This window comes from Bidens hawaiensis, unplaced genomic scaffold (assembly GCF_021521415.1).
Source record: "Bidens hawaiensis isolate Kalapana, Puna unplaced genomic scaffold, B.hawaiensis_p1.1 tig00026216_1, whole genome shotgun sequence".
NCBI classification, from domain to species: Eukaryota; Viridiplantae; Streptophyta; class Magnoliopsida; order Asterales; family Asteraceae; genus Bidens; species Bidens hawaiensis.
This window is the reverse complement of record NW_027494223.1, coordinates 5,267-27,935: the sequence shown is the minus strand read 5'-3', so window position 1 is coordinate 27,935 and position 22,669 is coordinate 5,267. Positions and strand designations below refer to the sequence as shown.

The 22,669-nt window shown below is 32.1% G+C and overlaps 1 long non-coding RNA gene across 1 annotated transcript; it reads left to right on the top strand.

The window, feature by feature from the left end:
• The first annotated feature begins 20,861 nt into the window (after positions 1–20,861).
• On the top strand, positions 20,862–21,425 carry LOC143573160 (uncharacterized). The gene is made up of 4 exons (XR_013142375.1): positions 20,862–20,897; positions 20,984–21,068; positions 21,183–21,238; positions 21,383–21,425. It is a non-coding gene; the product is annotated as an uncharacterized LOC143573160 (long non-coding RNA).
• Positions 21,426–22,669: the final 1,244 nt, after the last annotated feature.

Below are 22,669 nucleotides of genomic sequence, written 5' to 3'. Positions count from 1 at the left end.
GTCGGGGTGTCACAGTTATCTTTGCACTTAAAGTCCGGAGACATTACGTGTATGGTACCAAGTGTACATTTTACACGAACCACAAAGGCCTAGAACACATATTTGTTCAAAGGGAATTGAATATGAGGCAAATAAGATAGGTAGAAGTGTATTATGGAATACAATACCATCGAGGCAAGGCCAATAGAATAGCCTTACCGAGTAAATTCATGAAAATTCTATCCGTTTAGGTACTGACAAAATATATAAAGACGTGAAACAATTTTATAGATGGCATGGTAAAAAGAAAGATATAACCACTTATCTATACTATATTAAAAGGCATATAGGAAGGACAAAATAGTAATTTGTCAAAAAAAAAGTCTTAGTTTTAAGAGGTACAGTCTGTTCTAGCACAATTTACAAGTCTCTTAAGCATATTGAGTTTAAACTTGAAACAGGCGGGCAGGACCTAAATTCTAAAATTCAAAACGCGAGTTTTCAGAAGTACAAGCTATCATTATCTTGTTCCATTTCAAAATTCAAACCTTCTCTCTCTCTCAAAATTTTCTTTCAAATATATCGACGGTTTGAAGGTAAATCAATTTCATGTTAGTTCTTTGTATTTTTATGTCTTGTAGTTTTGTTAAGCTTTTGAGTTTTGCTTTCTGATGTTGCTGAAATCAATTTGCAGGAGTGATTTGGATGAATATTTGAGGTTAATTCACCATTTTGAGGTAAATGTTTCATTGTTATCCAGATTGACATAAAACCCTAATAGTTTGCTCTCTTACGATGTCTGTAAAAATTGGTCTTTACTTTTTAGGGTTTGAAATATATTTCATTTTATGAGTTTAAGTTTGGTTAATTAAATTGATTTCATGTTAGCCAAGTAATTTTGTGGTTCCAGATTTGGTTGAAAGATAAGGATGAAGAAAAGAGACCAATTTAGTAGCAGAAAACGTCAAGAAACTTAAATTTAGGAGAGATGAGTGGAGCTGAAGTTGATTTGGAGCATAATAAACTGACATTTGGACTTTATATTAAATTATCCAACAAGCCACATTGAGTTCGGCTCATTTGCAGGCCGAGGTAACTCAAATCAGGCTGTAAACATATCTAGCCGGCTCGACTATGCTCATTTACAGACCAAGCTTGCCCAAATCAGGTCGTTTAAATTTCTTTTAGCATTTATAATAAAAAAACTTTCACATGATTGGAAGAATTGATGAAAGTGGAGTGATTTTGACCTTATTTATGGTCAACTTCTGTACAATTGAGATGCTTACGTTGCAAGTTGATCCAGTTTTAGTGTTCAATTGACATGAAATTTGTCGTTTGTTCATTGGGTCTTATATGTCTGGACTGATGAAGGTCTCGATAGTGGAATCAAGAGTCTGGTAATTTACCCTTTTTACCTCAATATTTTTTATAATAAAAGTCAGATTTTCATTGCATAATCAAATTTGATTTTCATTATAAGTTTCACAAAGTATTTTAAGGCGCCTACTTTTGCAATGTTGTTTGGATGACGGTTATGATATCTGTTAAAGTGTGTTTGCATTGTTTGGAGACCTTGCAAGGGTAAATTGGTCATTATATCAGTAGATCTAAACATTCATGTTTGCTTAATAAATTTGTTTTTGTTTTGGTATTTCTTTTATTATATTTTTCCTATTCATTTGCGTCTCCGTTTACATATGTTTCTTGATGTTACTGCCAAGCAACCGGTATAAAATGACTACTAGAACCCCCCCCCCCCCCCCCGAATTGTCATGTGCGTTTGCATTATTTATTTGTTTATATAGATATTAGCACATATTATCAAATAATACAAATGTTGCATAATGCACCCAAATTGAAGAAACAAGAGAATGCCATGCTATAGGTTTTGATGCAGGTAGAGCAAGAACAAACTTTGGTTTTTGAATTTTTGAAAAGTGTTCCGTTTTTTTGAAAAACATAAAACTAAACTGTCGGTTTCTGTATGGGGTTGTTTTTTTTTTATTTAATGCACACCCCTAGAAAAAGATAACAGAAAATGGTCACATATATGTTGAGCAAGATGTTGAAGCCCAGATGTATACCACTGATATATACCACTGAAGTGCCTCAGTTTAATTTATTTTAGTTTATTTATTGATCAATGAAAACTGAATATTTAATATTTTAACTTTTATGTTTAATAGGCAAGCTTTGAAGCTTAAAGTGTAGTCATTTGTATTACGGTTGCTCCTAATAGTGTAGTCATTTTCTATATTTTGATATAAGTTAAGGGTGAGTTTTTGAATAATCTTATAGGCTTTTTCAAGAAATGGGAGATTGTATAATAGTTAACTTTTTACTCTAATATCGTCAAAGGACCGGGCGAGGAGCAAGTGCGTTTAAATCAAAGCGGGTGTTTTACTTGATGTGATGCTGTATGATAGCTTGTTCAAAGCACATTTACTCCATTATGAAGTTGGACAAGGCGTGCACCCTAATTAACTTCCTAGAGTCTCAGCCTTCAGTAGAGGTGAAAAAAACCGATTTCCAAACTGGAACTGAAACCGAACCACTCTAAAAAAACCGTATGAGATATATGTTCAATGGTTTTCAAGAGTTGTTTTTGAACCGATGATGATGAATACCGCTTCTATGCTACAGCGGGCTTATTTTATATGGATATTTTTCTTGTAGTAGAATCTTTGTATGACTTATTTTATTGTATCAGTTTATTGTTGTTTATTTGCAGTTTTTGCTGTAAATTCTTTGTACAGTAATGATTCATATTATCTAAAAAAAGTGTTGTTACAATTTTGACATGATTTTTCGCCTTATACTATGAGGTTTCTATTATGTGTAAAGTTTTGACATGAGTTTTCACCAACTAAATTCTCGTTTTCTTTACTTAGTTTACTATATCACTAATTATATTTTCTTTTCTTTGCATCACTTGTTTGTTTTCTATTTTTATTATGATATCGTTATTAATGTTTACTAGTTTGACCGACACAACCCGGACGGAAGTTCTAATGTTTTCTAGAAACCCAATTGAAAAAATGTAAATCTGTTAGAAAAAAGTCACGGATCCTCCTGTGCTCATGCTCCGTTGAGTGTTAACGTTAACAAGCAATACATGGTTTGTGTGTGTTAGGATTTTGATGAGTAGATACTGACCAGTTCCCTATGTTCCAACCCGAACCAGTTCCACGGCCTGGTTTTAACCACTTTGTTAATGACGTGGTTTGGTTCCAGCCCGAACCGGTTTAGGGTTAGTGTAACATCCCGAAATTTTTAAGAATAATAATTAATATATTATTTATTTATGATGGAAAAGTTTACTTGAGTTAGTAGAGAATAAATAAAATAATAAGGATGGAAGGATAAGTAGGCTAATTAGATAGAGTTAATTATGGAACAAAATAGAAAGATGAGTCTAAGGTCCATGGACTTAAGGGAGTATAAATACCCCTTAAAACCCTAATCTTTTCCATTTTCACACATCTCTACACCATAGCCTACACCATCACACACTTCTCCTATTCACGTTTTTGAGAAAACCACCCACAAAGACACAAAGACTCCTGGAGATATAACCGTCGGATCGGTTTCAAATTTTAACCAGTGTTCATGTTATATAAATGAAGATTTCCACCGATTAGATCTTCGATTAGAAGTTGGGAAGTTCGATTGTTATCAGCAAAACCATAGCAGCACAAAAGTGAAAATTCCGGCGACTGTTCAGCTGTTCCCGCGACTGTAGCGGTGGTTTCTGGTGAAGTCCAGCTAATGGGTTTGTAGATCGGGGCGAGAGGGTTCCGTGGCCTCTTGAATCACTCAATTCCGAGTTCGTTTGATATGGTTTGGTCCATTCGAGTGATTTAGATTATAAACATCAAAGGTACGTTTTTGTTAAAAAGGGTTACTTTTCGTGTACGGATTTACATGAAAATTGGTAGTATGATAGATCGGGTCATGATTATTGATAAAGTAATGAACTTGATAGTAAACGGGTTAGTTGGTTCGTTTCGGGTAAAACGAGTAGTGTTCGGTTTATGAAAAGGACGGGTAAACGAAGTCGGTTTTGCATGAAACTTGGTAGGATAGTAAATTGGACCCTATTATTTGACAAAGATGTAAACTTTAACATAAATAAGTTGTTTGAAATGAAAGGGTAAATGGGGTAAGATCCCGGTTTTTCCGGCGATGACGGCGCCGGAAAGACGACGCCGGGATCTTACCCCATTTCGTTATGTGAAACTAACGAATTAAAGGTAATTCGTTAACGGACTAGCCTTCATTCGTGAACTTATTCGTTAATGAAGGAATGACGAATTGGCCCTGATTCGTTAAATAATTCTATATGATGATTTGTTAAGGAAGAACAACGAACTAGCTTCAATTCGTTAAAGCCAGTTCGTTATAAAGAGTCCAGTTCGCTATAAGGGTTAATTCGTTATAAAGACCAATTCGTTATGTGGCCATTCGTTAAAGACTAGGATAACGAATCAGATAATGTAACATAGCGAATCAGATAACGAATCAGGTGATTCGTTACTCACCCAGTTCGCTATATTCTGAATAACGAATTAGAAGTTTGAAAGATACCTTTAAAGGTTAACGTGTAACGATTAACTAATGGGGTAATGACTCAATGGAGTAAAATCGTCTTAGACGCTTAAGATTAGTTAAGTAAGCAGTAAGAAGGGTTAGAACAATATTTAATATTGTATCTATTAAACAGTTAGTCGCGCACAACAATGGAAGGGAATAACCTTAAACGGCGGACGCAACCGAGATCAGGTGAGTTTCTAGCCCCACTTCATTGTTATGTTTCGTGGCTGTGTGCATACGCGATGTGATTAGTTAATACACTTACCTTAAGTGGTAAGTGTATGCTATATACGATATATGTGATAGATATTAATGATTGCTTGTCGGTACGTGAACAATCTTCGGATATTGCGCGTACTTTCAGGTTATAAATAAGGATACGAATGTTATATGTAATGTGTGGATGATGTATGAACGTTATGAATGAATGCTTTTCGGGACGTGAACGATCTTCGGATATTGCACGTATCGACAAGGAGTATGATTGTTAAATGAATGATGTGAAGAGCTCTTAGTGTATTCTTATGTTACGATTTAATTATTGTATATTCAAAGTAAGTGTATGCAGGTATAGGAATGGTAAATGAGTTGTACGTCTGACATAGTAAGTTAGGTTGACAAACCCTCTAATTTCCGTTGGACATAGACTTGGCATGTAATGGCGTAGTTAAGGATTGTGGGCCTTATACGTGTAATAGGTGATAGATGAGAACGTAGTTAAGGACTGTGGACCTTATACGTACTTCAGATAGTAGTCAGCATAGGAAAGGGCTGCGGACCTTATACATGATGTAATTGTATTGTGGTAGCATAGGGGAGGACTGTGGACCTCGTGCGTGCTATGAACTAGGTTGCAACAAAGGGAAGGACTGTGGACCTTGTACGTGTTGTGGATGTAAGATGGTATAGGGAAGAACTGCGGACCTTGCACGTATCATAAATGGTGAACATAGGTAAGGACTGCGGACCTTTTACGTGTTCACGACCTTGAGTATAGGTATAAACGGCGGACTATGAACGTACTCTCGGTGGACTGAGGTAAGTGAATGTATGTATGTATGTATGTATGTATGTATGTATGTATGTATGTATGTATGTATGTATGTATGTATGTATGTATGTATATGTGTATGTATGTGTGTATGTATGTATGTATGTATGTATGTATGTATGTATGTATGTATGTATGTATGTATGTATGTATGTATGTATGTGTGTATGTATGTATGTATGTGTGTATGTATGTATGTGTGTATGTATGTATGTATGTATGAATGTATGTATGTACGTACGTACGTACGTATGTATGTATGTATGTATGTATGTATGTATGGTAGAAAGGTAACTGGTTAAGTATGGATATGTATCTTCGGATATGTATGTATGATATGTGAAAGTATTGTATGTTATTTGATTAACAAAACTCATTCAGCGTATCTGACTTTTAGCATGCACGCAGGTGAGTAGAATGATACAGCTGGCTTGAGCGGGACACATGGCAAACGGATAAGAAACTGGCATCCGAAAACTCAAGATGTTTAAATGTTATTGACGTTTATTTTAAAAGGCACGAATGTTTTCAAGACAAGTTATGAATTATGATGTAATGTTTATGAAACTTTTATATTCCGCGTAAAGTTTTAATTAACTATGATATTTAGAAATGTGTTGATGAGTAAATCCAACGTCAAAAGTGAGACACAGGGAACGGGGCCTTACAGTTAGGATAGACGGCACTAATGCTACATATAAGAAAGGGGTATTGGATTTTACACCAATCGAATCGTATTCTCTTTCCGATCAAAAGCCCTAAAAATCATTTTGAAAGATGGAAAAAAATTAACGGCATTTAATTTTAAAAAGGGGGTGGCACCTGTGGTGATAAACTTAACTGGGTTATTATCGGCCAATAACCTTTAGTTGAGATTACTAAAATTCAATACCCATATAAGAAAACTAATAAAAGTACTATAAATATATATATATATATATATATATATATATATATATATATATATATATATATATATATAGCACTAGAGGATTGATAAACTAACGGAAACGAGTAACGCGCTGTAAATTGTTACCGCCGCATCGCGCGAGTTCCGACTAGTGCTAGTAAATGTGTGACTTGTACTCATGTTAACCAAAAATATTATAAACCTTCAGGAATTTTACAACAACCTGAAATACCCCAATGGAAATGGGAACAAATTACGATGGGTTTCATTATACACCTTCCCAAAACCTCCCAAGGGCAAAATGCAATTTGGGTCATTGTAGACCGAATAGATTTAACTACCGCTTACCAACCTCGAACTGATGACCAATCCGAAAGAACAATTCAAACATTAGAAGATTTTCTTCATGCTTGTGTACTGTATTTCAAAGGGAATTGGGATCAAAACCTCCCACTTGTTTAATTCTCGTACAATAACAATTACCACAGTAATATACAAGCAGCACCATATGAAGTATTATACGGGCGGAAATGTAGGTCGCCACTTTGTTGAACAGAAGTGGGCGATGCTCAAATTACAAGATCCAATTTTATTCAAGAAAGAACCGATAAGATTTATAATATTAAATGGAAACTGAATGCCGCTTGTGACTGACAAAAGAGTTATGCTGATGTTCGTAGAAAACCGTTATCTTTTGAAATAGGTGACAAGGTGTTCCTTAAAGTGTCCCCATGGAAAGGTGCTATCAGGTTTGGAAACACCGGTAAGTTAGCCTTAAGATACATTGGACCTTTCGAGGTTATTTCTAAAATTGATCATGTAGCCTACGGACTGAAATTACCCTTAATACTGCGCACCATTCACGATGTGTTTCACGTGGCGAACATGAAAAAGTTATTTACTAATGAAACGAAAATAGTACCACAAAAGATGTTCAGGTAAATGGAAAGCTATACTTTGTAGAGGAACCAGTAGAAATTGTTGATGGGATAACCAAACAGTAAAGACACGACAAAATTTCATTAATAAAAATTCGGTGAAATGAGGACCCGAATATACTTGGGAACGAAAGGACGAATTCCGAAAGAAATACCCATATATGTTTCCTAAAAAGAAAACAGTTGGCACATTGAATTTCTAGGATGAAATTTCTTAACGCGTGACATTCGTGACAAAACCAGGTACACCTTATTCACTACGTAGCGAGTAAACGACAAATCGGTTAATTCATAACGATTAAACAAGTAACCGACTGAACTGATTATGACCCGTATATATACTGAGGGGTCATATATGAGTGATATATATATATATATATATATATATATATATATATATTATAGTGGCTAACATGTTGATATTAAGACCCCCGTACGTATAAAACCATTTAAACAAAAAAGGTTTCGTTTAACTATAAAATATGATTTAAACCCGATCGTTAATACCAAAACAAGAATTGCGTCATCAGTTAAGACAAATAAAACTTATGGAACACTTATATAAGACGTTTTAAGCAATCTGTGAAAATATTTTGGATTTTTACAATGAGTCAATACGTTTTCTTATTTTACAAATATTGTCTAAAAAACACTCGTTTTTGCTATGTTTCTCGCACCCGAACTAATTTTCTCGCAAAAACCAAACCCGAACTAAACTTGAAACTGAAATCAGACTTCGGGCACGCAAAACGAGGAAAGTGGGCCACAAGAGAGGCCCAATGGGCCCTCTCTTTGTTTCTTGAAATCTCCTAAGCCATTTCCACCAAAATATCACACAAGTATCTGGACAGCTTGTTCTTCATATTTTACAGCAAAAAAACACAATTTAGATCACGATTTTTGCAAGTTTTAATCTTGTTTGAATCAAGTTATAATCATATAAACATGTCTTAATTGGTGATAATCATGTTTAACCTTGCAAAACCTTTAAAAATCACCTAAAGTTATGTTTTGATCTTAAACATGATTACAAACCAGAAACATATGTTTTGATCAAAACACGGATTAGAACATTGATATGACGTTTTTATGGTTCAAAAGTTCGATTTGAAACCCTAAACGAAACCCTAAGTAATAAGGCTTGATGATGGATGATTTGAACTTGGTTTTGTCGTATTTGATCTGTAGATACTTTATATAGCTAACCAAGGACCCAAACACTCGATCAGAGAGCTTAACCGATTGAAAAACGGACAAGGTATTACCGGTTTACTCGTTAGAGGCTGTTTAGTCTTAGGTTGTGACGTACTTGTTGTTACCTTGTGAAAATTTTTAGGAACATTTGGGAACATATAAATGAATCCCTGTTCAAATTTGGTAATTTTTCAATAAACGAAGAACATCTGGCGAATTTATTAGCGTTTAATGGCATTTTGTTTATGAAAAATAGTCAAGCTTCTTGTAAAATTATGAAACTAGGCTTAGTATAAAAAAATATTATGGTAAGATCATAGGTAAAATTTAGAATCATTTGGAGATGTCTAAATACAGTTTGTGCATTGTATTTAATCGGGTTTTAAACAGCCGAAAAATGCACAAAAAGATATTTTGGCAAAAAAGAATTAGGTTCTGGAATTTTACAGGGATTATGCTATGGTATTGTGATCACTCAGAAAAATTATCGGATTTTTCGTGAATCGTTCGATATAAATGGGTGATTTGTCGATTAATTATGACTCATAAAATGAATTTTTATAAATAAATAGATAAGTGTTAAAATTATGAAAATATTTATATAAAATTCTACAGATTTTTGTTCGTTCAAAAATTCTCTTATTTTATTTATAACTAGCTTTTAGCCAGCGTGTTACGCGGGTTACTTTTAGTTTTCTTTATAAATTATTTTTTTTTAATTATTGTTTATGTATATTTTTCATGTAGGACGTGTTTAGGTATTAAACTTAAAGGTCACATGAACTTATAAAAATATGTTATATTTATTAGTTGTAGTTAAAGTATACTTTGTTTTGAATATTTTTTATATCTCAAATGTCTCATTGGTCAAGTAGTTAACGTGACCCAACAATTTGTTATTTAAGATGCGAATTTTCGTATTAATATACATAAATGCATAATGAAATTTATAGGGTTTGTGTTATTTTCGTTTGTATTGAGTTGTTATGGTTCGTTGGTGATGTAAAATGTATTTGTTGTTTAACGGATCACCAAAAACGGGCTCTCATGTGTTTTTCAATTAATGTAGCCCAGCATTTTGCATTTTGTTGTTTAAAATATGTATTTTGTGCTTGATAGTGAATTGAGCTTTTAATAAATTGATGTATTTGAATTTCTATAGGCCAATTCTAATTCCACTTCTATCTGAAATGGGTACGTCATGTGTTATCATTTCATTTTTGGTTGAATTATTGATTTATTATATTTTTTCTAGTATGATGTTTAGTTTGTGAAACATCCTAATTTCGATGATAATAATAAAAGAAATTTTGACTATTCAATAACGTGTCGTTTGTCGGTTTAGATAAATAAACTATTAGAGGGTGGGATTGGACGTATAAAAGATGGAATAAAGGATGAGATGAACCTAAGGTGCATGGGCTTAAGGGAGTATAAATACCTCTTAAAACTCTAATCCTTTCCATTTTCACACATCTCTACACCATAGCCTACACCTTCAAAAACACACACACGTTTCTTTATCCCGAGCCAAGATCCGAAGGTGAAAAACCCGAGCTTGTTGGTGCTACAAAGTCGTAACGAGCCAAAACCGACATCAAACCTAGATCGTGTTTGTGAAAACCGATTCGTTAAAGGTTCGATTATAAGGGAAAATTGTTCATTTATGTTCGGTTCATTTAAGTAATCCTAGATCTATATGAATATGGAAAAAACGAATCAAACGAACTGATTAACAGTGCAATCCATTAACATTTGATATGTTAATCGAGGGTATTAAGAGCCGGTTGCATATATATGTATATATATATATATATCAAACGCACCATTTAGACACGATGTTTGGGTGATTTGATGGTTAGGGTTTTCATGCGCTGCGAATATGATCTCAATGACACCAAATTCGTGTTGTTTCATCGTGTTTCGACGGTCAATTGAAATTATGGGGTCTGTTGACTGTCGTTGTTCTTGACAATTTTGAATTTGACCCCAGAGTCAAAGGTTTGGATAATAGCTGATGCTCATTCGTTATGATTGAACGAATCGATGGTCCTTCGTTAAGTAATCAAAACGAATGATCCCTCATTTGTCCTATAGGAGTCACGAATGTCCTTATTCATTCATGATCCGTTCATTCGTCATGAGAAGACAACGAATGGAGCCATTCGTTATAGTTGCTCTTGTAACGAATGAGCCCACATTCGTCTTATAGGAAGCACGAATGGCCTTAGTCATTCGTTATGCATTCGTTCGTCTCAGATCATACCATTCATTATGAAAGGAACCGTTTGTCATAACGAATGAGGCTCAATCTAGAGACCATTCCTTATAAAGAATGGGTTAGCAAATAAAATATTATTTAAGAATTTTAATGGAAATTTTGTTAAGAGCAGCTTAACCCCATCCAGGGGCGCTGCCCCCGGATCCCCGTTCGTTTAGAGTTATATTAAACTAGAAATTCGATATGGGTAGCGATAGTTAATTGATACGTGTAATTTTTATACAGTTAGCCGTGCCCAGTTAAAGAAAGGAGTTACCATTAACTCTTAGAGGAACCGAGTTCAGGTGAGTTTCTAGCCCCATCTACTTGTTATGTTTTCGGGGTTGTGTGTATACTTAAAGTGATTAGTTAATACACTTACCCTAAGTGGTAAGTGTATGCCTTATATGATTTATGTGATAGTGATTGAGGTTATGAACGAATCTTTGTCGGTACGTAAACGATCTTTAGATATTGCACGTACCGCCAGGGAAGGTGAGTTCCATAACAAATGTATGAATGATACATAATTGATTAAGAGTACGTATGAAATTATATAATAAATGTATGTGTAAAGAGGTGTATGTATGGTTGTATGGAAAGAAGAGACCAGACTCTACTAATACCTGAGATAGAAAGGACTAGACACTAATAATATCTTAGATAGAATGGACCATACACTAATAATATCTGAGATAAAAGGGACTAGACCATAGTAATTTCTGAGATTGAGAAGAAAGGAACCAAACCCTACAAATATCTGAGATGGTAAAGATAGTTGTGTATGTAGTATGAAAGTGTGAAAGTGTGATGGTATGAAAGAATGTATGAATGAATATATGGAAGTACAAAAGAAAGATAACATGTAAAGTATATAATATGTATCTTCGGATGCGTATATGAACGTAAGTGTATGAATGTATGTTGCCTGATTAACTAGAACTCACTCAGCGTAGCTGACTTTTATGCACGTAGGTGAGTAGGATGAGACAGCTGGCTTGAATGGGGACACATGACAGATGAATAAAGAAGCTGGCATTTGAAGACTTAGTTTCTAATGTTTGAACTAAAAAGAAATGTTTTATATTATTTTAAGAGACTTTTGTAATGAATGGTTGATATTTATCTATTCCGCGAAATGTTTTAATTAACTCTGATATATAGAACTATGTTTATGAGTAAATCCAACATCAAAGTAGGGCACCGGGACCGGGGCCTTACAGTTTGTGATTTTCTTTTTATTTTTTTATATATTTGTTGTATTTATAGATTTTGTAGTTTAGTTATTGTTGTGTATTAAAAGAACAATGAATTTGTTAATTAGTTTTTATTCATATCAAATATAATAGAAGTTATATTAGCTTATGAATTATATTCACGAAATTTTATGATCATATGTAAAAACTAAGTTTTTAAAAATTATTTTTTTATTAATAATGTATATGTTTTTATTATTTTATACATAAAATTTTATATTATGAAGTTTTGTAGATTTATTTCTTTTCTATATTTTAATATGGGTAATAATTGAAAGCCATCATTTGAAAGTGACGCTATAATGATAATAAACCGTCTTGAGAAACTTTTTTCTCGCCTTCTTTATCAAATTTTTGTTTCATTTAACAATTAGAAACCCTAAGTTAATATTCTCCTTAATTAGGACGAATTTTGTGGTTAAGTGAAAGTATTGTAACTTGTTAAAGGGATTTGTATTTGTTCTTAAAATATTTAATCATGTATTGTGTCAATAACAATTTACAACAACTTTTAAAATAATATATTTGTTTTAAATAATCTCAACTATCACCTTTTTGCCACTACCGATCATAACTAACAAAATGACTATCTACAGTCCCACCTGTTATCATTTTTTTTCTACGAATGAACCATGACTAACAAAATCCTAACGTCGTTAGTTTTCATGATGTGACATTCTTATTTGGCATAAATGTGGCATGCTTATGTGACATAGTACACTGCCACCACCATGGCAGTCACCACCACCACGACCGCCACCACCATCAGTTTCCTAAAAATATTAAAATATTTTATATATGTTTATTGAGTGAATTTTGACTTTTGAAGTCAAGCCAACAAGTTTAAAAAGAAGATAAACTTTTAATATGAATCTTGTCACTTAAATTCTAGAGTTCACCTAGTACTTCAATGAAGCAAATGATAATACTAGCTTTAACCTTGATGGCTCCTCCTGCAAAATGTGATGTTGATATTATAACTCATTTATAAACAGTCCATTACAAAGCATAATCACAAAGAAATTGTGTATACCTGTTGTATCTTCTTTATCAGAAGAATTATATTTTTAGGATACAATGAAGCTAAAATAGCATTCATCTTCTGTCAAGGTATTCTTAAAATTTTGCCAAGGTTAGGTCAGACTGTGCGAACCCATTAGCATGATTACAAAAACACAATGCAATAAATTTCAGACGACTTTTAACCCGTGTGACCTATATGACCCTTTTAGGATTATGTTTTATTCTTTCTTCTAGTAGTGTTAATTAGAGTTTGCAAATGTAGAAAGCAATCTAAAACTGTTTATATAAATATATCAATAGTTACTACTCTAAAATATACCCTATTTATTATAACTTCTAGATTTATTTCCAATCATCTTACATGCTAATTTAACCCTATAAAAGAACCTAACATTAACGAACTGTTTGGCAAGAAGTTCATCATCTTTTATTTAAAAAACGAACCAACATGAACATGCATTTTGTTTATTCATTTATGTTCGTTGATGTATTTTCGTTCGTTTATGTTTTATAAACATCTAAGTAGTTATATATATATATATAAGGGTGGTATCTAGAGAGAACTCATTTTAAAGAGAGAACTAGAGAACTATTAAACAATTATTTTTAACTATTTTTAAAAAAATATTTTGTGATTTTTTTTTCTTTCCTCCTTCTAATAAGATGATATTGATACTAGAAAAAAAAACCCTTGCCGGTGTAGTACTGTAGTGCATATGTGCACTAATGCCTATTTCATATATACAATGGTGTTGTATTGCATATAATACAATACAATTGCATTATCCAATACACACTATTGAATATATGCAAATACGACACTAATAATTGTATGGGTCTTACCAAACCCAGATATTCCTTAAACGTCATTAAATAAAAAGTTATTATCACCAAAGATGTAAAAATCCTATAAAATAGGATATACTAAATAATTAATAGCTTATTTATTTAAAAAAATATATATATATATTATTTAAATTAAAAAAACCAATTTTATAGTAAAAAAAATAAACGGGTTTTGGGTCTCATCAAAACTTTATAGCTTTTAAACCGGGTTATAACATCTCATTTATTTGTGAAACAATTTATCATCAAACTATAAGTAGATTATTAACTTTCATACAATAAAAAAATATATATTCAAAAAATAAATAAATATTAGAACAAACAATATAAAAAACCCCGTAATACGGGGGATAAAAACTAGTATATATATATATATATATATATATTTATATATCTATAATATATATAAACGAAGATATAAAAATCCTACGTGTCGCGATGTGGTCGCTCCCCCTTTTTTTGGAGTCACCAGATTTGCTTGATTTTTAAATGAAGGCTTCTCATGTATTTGACCAGAATTCATGGGTATGGGTCTTCCAAACCCAGATATTTCTTAAACGGGTTATAACATCTCATTAAATTAAAAATTATTCTCATCAAATTATTGATGTAAAAATCCTATAAAATAGGATATAATAAAAATTAATATCTTATTTATTTAAAAAAATATATATATATTATTTAAATTAAAAAACCAATTTGATAGTAAAAAAATAAACGGGTCTTGGGTCTCATTAAACCATATGTATATTATTAACTTTCATAAATATTATTTATAATTAAAAACAAATTTTATAGTAAAAAAAAAATAAACGGGTCTTAGGTCTCATCGAAACCATATCTTTTAAACCGGGTTATAACATCTCATTTGTTTGTGAAACAATTTATTATCAAACCATATGTATATTATTGACTTTAATACAATAAAAAAATATAAATTTAAATAATAAATAAATATTAGAAAAAAAAATATAAATCCCCCGTAATACGGGGGATAAAAACTATATATATATATATATATATATATATATATATATATATATATATATATATATATATATATATATATATATATATATATATAAAGAAGAAGATTATAATAACAAGATATGATATCCTAAAAAGTGTAGGAAGCAATCACATGACGCCATGTGACATGAATCTAAAATAACACATAAGGGCATTATTGTCATAGGATTTTTTTTTTAATTTGGTAACTATAGTATTGGGTCTTGGTTGATTTAAATGTTTACTCCTATTAATCTCCACAAGTTTCGCTGCACTCTCTCCCAAAATCTCATCGGAAAGAAAAAAGAAAAGAAAAAAAGAAAACTACAACCGTCACATCTCAATCTAATCATATCCAATTTCTTGTTTTTATTTTCCAGTTTAGTTGTATTTAACCTCATATCTATCCAAGTTAGAAAAACAATGAAAAAAGAATTAACTAGAGATAAATATTGGTTCATTATTTTAACCTTTCATTGAAAAAAAATTTATATTTGAAGGAAACCTCGAATTCATGGATATAGTTTTTTTTCTAAAGAAATATAGATAAAGAGGGAAATAGTTCATGACATAAGAAATTAAAATTAACTTTTAATTGGTTTTTAATTAAAACGGTGTTTAAATTAATGTTGTAACTCAATAGGTTTTGTTAAATTAAATTATGTTATGGTGTTTTTTGTCATACACGGTGTGTTATTATACATCTTCATATAAAGTGTGTTATTATTCTTTGGTGGTGTTATTGTTCGTTGACGATTTATGTTTTGTTCATCTCCATCTTCATACACAAGGTGTTATTCATCTTCATGCATAGTGTTTTATTGTTCTTTGAAGATGTATGTTTTGTTTACTTTCATCTTTTACAGAGTGTGTTATTGTTCATTCTCATACATATTGTATTGTTTATCTTCCTAGAGAGTGTGTTATTTAACCTCTGAAGGTGTATAAATTTTTTTCATTACAGTTTTATATCTCAACTAGTTTTTAGCCCGTGTGTTACGCGAGTTTATTTAGTTATTTTTTAATATTATTTTGAATATATAATTTTTTATGTTAAGTTAATTAGTTGTGCATTATAATGTTTTAGGCCGAAATAGTCTACGGTTGGTATGCGAGCTTTTTTATTTAAAGACTTTGTTTTTGTTATAATGGTTTCGACCTACATAAAGATTATGGTTGTCCGTTTCAGTGTTTTATGATTTTGGTTGTCCGTTTTTCTTGTTACTCATAGACAATGATATTAATATGTTGCGATTTTTGAGCTATTAATTTCTTTTTTTTTCATCGTATATTAGTTTTTCTTTGAATATGCAAGGTTTCCGGTTATAATGCGTTCACCTTAAACACAATTTTTGAGGTGTAGACCAATCAGTATTGTGAATAACTTAAAATGTTTTGTATCAAAAGTATTTATTACATGAATTTAACAATTAAATTATTTTTTATTAGTAGTATCATGATTTTTTTTGAACGATTGTTTTGAGACTATTGTCACAATGAAGTTGTTTAAATGAGTTACATATTAATATATCCTTTTGTGTATTATAATAATTATTTATAATGTATATGTAGTGTTCTTTGTTATGTGTTTAGGTTTTAACTTAAACATAAACTTTGAGGTGTAGATCAACTGGTTAGTTGGTTGTATCATGTTGTATTAATATTTGAACGAATGTTTTTGGACTTGTCAAACCCATTTATGTCATTTGGTCAAGAAACCAAAGACCTACCAGTTCTATTGTAAAGCCTTTTACTCCTCACAACTAACATTGCAGCTTGCCACTTAAGATCTATATCTTCCAAATCATCAGCATCAATCTGTTCAAGATCTTCTTACATTACACTTGTGTGAATTAAATTCATGGCCACAAATGCATTGTAAGAATCAGTGAACATTGAGAAGAGAGTTTGATAATCATTTCCATGATTCACATTTCCAGCAACATAGGGAACTTGTCCACTAGCCATTGATGATGTATCACTATCATCCATCAATTGAACATTAAATATTGAGGGCCCACTTTGATTGCTATACTGACCAGCAACAAACAATCTTGGGGTTTCAGCACTATACTCAGTTGGTTCTTCAATTATAGGGACTTGTTGTTGGAGTGTGATGAGCCACACTAGTCAAAATCTCCCAAGAAAGACCAAGTTTCAACATAGACAGTTCCCTATCATCTTTCTTTTTCATTTGTCTTTCCAAGGTTGGATTATTGGCTATGCCAACAGGAACATATGGGCCATTTTTAATTGAATTCCACATCTCAACATCGTTATAACACACGGCTACCTGAAACAGAACCTTCCACTTAATGTAATTTTCATTTCCTAACAATCTCGGATTTTTGTAGTATGTTTTTGGTATTTTGAATGGTTTCAGAAATGAAAAATTACTTAAAATTTGACAAACTTTTGAAAAACAATCAGATTTGTGGAGTAAATCCACAGATCTGATGAATCTGGATTGATAATATCAATACCTAGACACCAAAGGAAAGAAATCAACGTAAATATGAGTAAAGATCACTTTTAAACCTCGATAAAACAGTAGATGGTTACGAGCACTTTTAAACCTGTGAAAATGAAAAGCAAAGCAGCTGACATCACAAATCAATGGAACAGTGTTCAGATGACATCATTCTTCATCTTCAAAATCAACAAAATATTCAATAAAAACTCACAACAATCAGTCTCGTAGCCAACAACAACGTGTTGACAAGATGGTTACGAGTTCTGCTTTTGTAAAGATCCAATGGATATTAAAGGTGGAATCAACAATACTCGAATTGTTGCTAAATAGACAGAAATGTAACACACACACAAAGTAACTCAAAAGATTTTCATTAATATCGTGAAGGATACAATGAAAATATATTAGGGTTTCTAGGTGGAATGTTTGTATTTGTGGTAGGTTTTCAGTACAAAGATATTCTTTTTTAGGATATGGCAGCAGTCAAAACACAATATTTGCTCTGTGTCTGTTGTCAAAGGTGTGCCCTAAAGTTTTCTTAAATAGGCATGCCCTGACACCTTCTAGAAACCCTAATGATTGTTACTCAACATATTTAAACATATTACAAACTATTACAGGTGTAAACATGTCTTCGAGTAAACTTGTAAGCTTTTATCTTTGTCAAGCAGGCCTTGTAACCATAAGTGTGCTTGGAACAGTTATTCGAGTAAGCTTTACTTAGGATATTCTCTTAAGAAAAATTCCTTCAATCAGACTTCATTCTTCATGATAATATAAAACTTTGCTCGATAAAATCCTACGAGCAAACTTGTTTTTCTTGGATCCCTTCAACCTTTTGTTACTTAACTTATTTGAACAAGTTAAGTGTGCTGGTCACACTGTAACTTGGTCGAGGCTGAACCTTGCTTGATGGAGGTCCTTAGGATAATTTGTTCAATAACTTCCACTACAACAAAAAGGGCTTTTTAGGACCTTTTGTGTGGGACGTTTGTAAAATAGGGTCCTAAAATTTATTTAATAGGACAAATGAACATGTGGGGTCCTTTTACAATATACGCTATATAACCATTGTCCTAAAAAGTTATTTTGTTGGATGGGTGATTCTTTGGGGTTGTATTATATATAACTTAATAAGTCACTTAAATGTAAATCCTAATAAAGTAATCTATAAGACATGGAGTTTTTGGTGTCCCATTATGTGGTAATGTAATAGGACACTTGATCACTGGAGGTATTATTATAACATAAGTTAATAGAACACTTTGTAGTTAAGTCATAAATGTTTGGTGTTATAGGACCCTTTCTAGTCGAAGTCATATAAGAACGTAACTTAATAGGACATTTTACACTAGGGTCTTATAACTTTAACCTTTATATAATGCTTAATCATTATGGTGTTATTATAATACACTGTAATTGGACAATTGATATTTAAGTCATAAAACATCTGTTTTATAGGACGCTTATTCGCTAGAGTTTTATTATAACATAACTTAACAGAACACTTGACACTTGAGTCTTATAACTTTAACCTTTATAGGACGCTTAATCATTGTGGTGTTATTATAATACACCGTAACATGACACTTATTCGCTCGAGTTTTAATATAACATAACTTAATATGACACTTTTCACTTAGACCTTATAATTTAAACCTTTACATGACGTTTAACCATTATGGTGTTATTATAATACATCGTAATAGGACATTTGATATATGAGTCATAAAACATCAGCTTTATAGTACGCTTATTCGCTAGAATTTCATTGTAGCATAACTCAAACCCAATATCAAAAAATAATCCATATCCCATTAACCAATCTGGATATATGAAACAAATTTCTTAATAGATTTAACCCATTCAATATTTAAAGAGTACATCTTGTGTAACATACCGATTTATATATATCGCCCCGTTTGTCGCCAGGGGGCGGTGTGCCAAGAAAAAGTCGCCCATATTTGTCACCCACTACACATTGCCTAATGAGTTGACCAATAATAGACATGACCACACTTGATTGATACAGAATATGATATCGTCTGCAAATTCTGCATAGCTCATCTATTTGAATGAATGAAACGAATTCATAGGATTATTATTAGTCGTAGTGAAGTTAAACACACCGTATATATATATATATATATATATATATATTGAATTATAAAAATACTTAATTAAACACGTAAATAAGCCAATCAGAATACAAATTTATTATCCATAACCTAATGATCTAATAATATGATGTTCACCCTTTTAAAATAATAGTGATGGGTTTAAAAAATTGACAACTACAAAATACAATGATTTTGGGGTGGAAATAATTTCTATTCACGAAAAAACGAATCCAAGTTATTATTTTCTTGTCCGTTTCTTATATCATAAGGAATTGCGTTACAAAATTCGGTGTGTATAAAAAAAAGTAGAGTAAGAATAAAAATGAAAAACATATGTTTATTATCCCAAGGGAAGGGAATCCTTATGCTTCCATAATCCATTGGCATAACTAAAGTTACCCCTTTTTGATAGCAGCAGCCAGCAAGAATCAAGCAAGTAGGTGTGTGTCCGTCACAATCAGTTAATGGACATAACAGACGGAACACCGGCTCTCCATGGATTCAGGATGCCTACCGAATGGGAACCACACACTCAAACCTGGCTCGGTTGGCCTGTCAGTTCTCTTCTCTCTGTATCTTATTATGTATACTTTTAATAATTCTTCCAGATTATGACCTAATTTATTAATTATTAAGTTTTATTTTCGATTTGCTGGAGCGTTCGGATAATTGGCGAAACAACGGACTTAATGGCCAAAGTGCACTCGCTAAAGTTGCTTCCGCCATTTCTATGTTCGAACCTGTCACCGTCTGCGCCACTGCCTCTCAAGTTAGGTTATTGGATTGGGATCTCGGCCAGTTTATTATTTGTTAATTAATTTGTATACGCTTTTAACTGTTATATATTTTGAGGAAAACTTTTACTAGTCTAAGCTCAGCTTTAGCTCGTGCGTGCACTGTGGAATTAATACATAGAGGTTAAAAGAGTCAAAACTTATAAATGCACTAGGCACCAGCTCGGGCTCGATAACTAAATGAGTTGTATTTGATATCAGACTCGGCTCATTTCGAGGTTTTTATCGCTTCGATCTCGGGTAGCTTGCAAGCGGTTCGGCTTGTTTTCACTCCTAGATCTGTGTCTAAATTTCACTTATTTAAATCCTAAAGTTCAAATATTTAGGATTTAATGCTAAATTTGATATTTGTTGACTCATTCATATTGAATGTAAGGAGCAGCGAGTTGATGATTTCAGTGACTTGAATGCAAATAATTGTTTCGTGGTTTCGTGACACAGGCCCAACTGTTAAGTTCTTTCATTTCAACTGCCTTTTGATTATAAACTTTTTTTGTAGCTTCTTGTTTTATAATAATTTTCTTTCACTATATAGTTTCTTGTACGTGACGGGAAATCTTTTTCAGATAAAATAAACCACAATGTTGCTGGTATTGATTGGAACTTCAACAGTTGGGGCGGTAAGATTTTGCAGATAACAGTTGTTTTATTCTTGCTGTTTATTTGCTTGTAAATGTTTTGTGCTTGTAGATATGTGGTTTGACCATGTTGACATTTTGGGTATTATTATTTAGGTATTGATGATGGTTGCTACATAGATTGGAGTCATGATTTTCTTGTTGCATGAAAGGTTAAATCACTCGCAAATTTCATTGTTACATACATGACTTTGCAACATTAATAGATTTTTATTATGTTTTATAAATAATATCTAAGTTTCCATAAAAAAATGTTGCTTAAAATTTTTATTTATATTGTTTTCAAACTTGGCTAGATTCTTTCAATGGAGAGGGTTCCTCATTTTCCACAATCTATAAATGGTCGAGGTAGTTAATTCATCTCATTATATGCCTATTTGATTTTAGAGATTATCAATCTTGTTGAGTTGGTTTACTTGTGTTTTTAATTGAATGAATAGTGGAATTGATAACAAAAGCTTGGAACATGTTTACATTAAAGTTTGATGCACACCAAGTGTTTGCTAAAATGCCACAACGAAGAAACTATGAGATTTAAATGGAAAATGTGGCATTAGCTTGTGTAGAGATATATATGTATGAATGTATGGTAAAGACCACGTGGGATGTGTTGTTTTATTAGAGGTTTGAATTTTAATAATCTTACATAATACATTGTAGCGCGGTGTGTTGACTTGCAAACTAATTACTTGATACGAACCTTGGGAATTAACGAAACGGGAAGATAATCTAAGTATGTTCTATCCTATGGGCGAAGGTGAGTAGTACAAACCTTAGTTTTTGCTATCAACTAATTATATGATATGTAATTACAATGAAACAAGTGTGGTTGTGACAAATTTGGTAAAGTTTGTAATTAATTTCATTAAAGGTATTGTTGATGTCCACGATGAATGGTTACGGGCCGGGGTTTATTTCGGATATAAGACAGTATCCATTTATTATGAAATTTAGTTTCAACATTTCTTAAACAATTGTATAGGTCCTACAAAAGTATTCACATCAAATGGGATTAACTAAGAGGTCAAAGCAGTCCTTAAAAAGTGAATTATTCCTGCTGTCCCAACCAGGTCAGCCTGTTTACGGACGTATTTTCGGGGCCTTAAACATTTTATTTTGACATGTTTGTTTGACAGAGGCTAGCTAACATCATAATTGATATTGTGTAATTTTTATAGATTTTTCTGAAAACCTATGATGTTGTTTTCGAAATTGTTTATTAACGAAATAAGGAATTTCAGCAACCAGGTCAGCCCACTTACGGGCGTAGTTTTGGGGCCTTAATCATTTTAGTTTTTCATGATTTTTAGAAAAAAGTTGTCTAACATTATAATTGATTTTATGTAATTTTTGGGGATGTTTTTGAAATTGGTTGATGTGGTTTTATGAATATTTTGTTAATAAAATAAAGATTTCAGCTATATGCTTAATAATCATGGACCGGGTCAAAAGCGTACACATTCAGAAGTTGATTAATAAAGATTGTATTAGTGCATTCATCACATGACCTTGTCCATTCATCTTGGTATATATTTTTTAAACTTATGATACGAATAATTTTAATAACATGGAACTTATGCTTA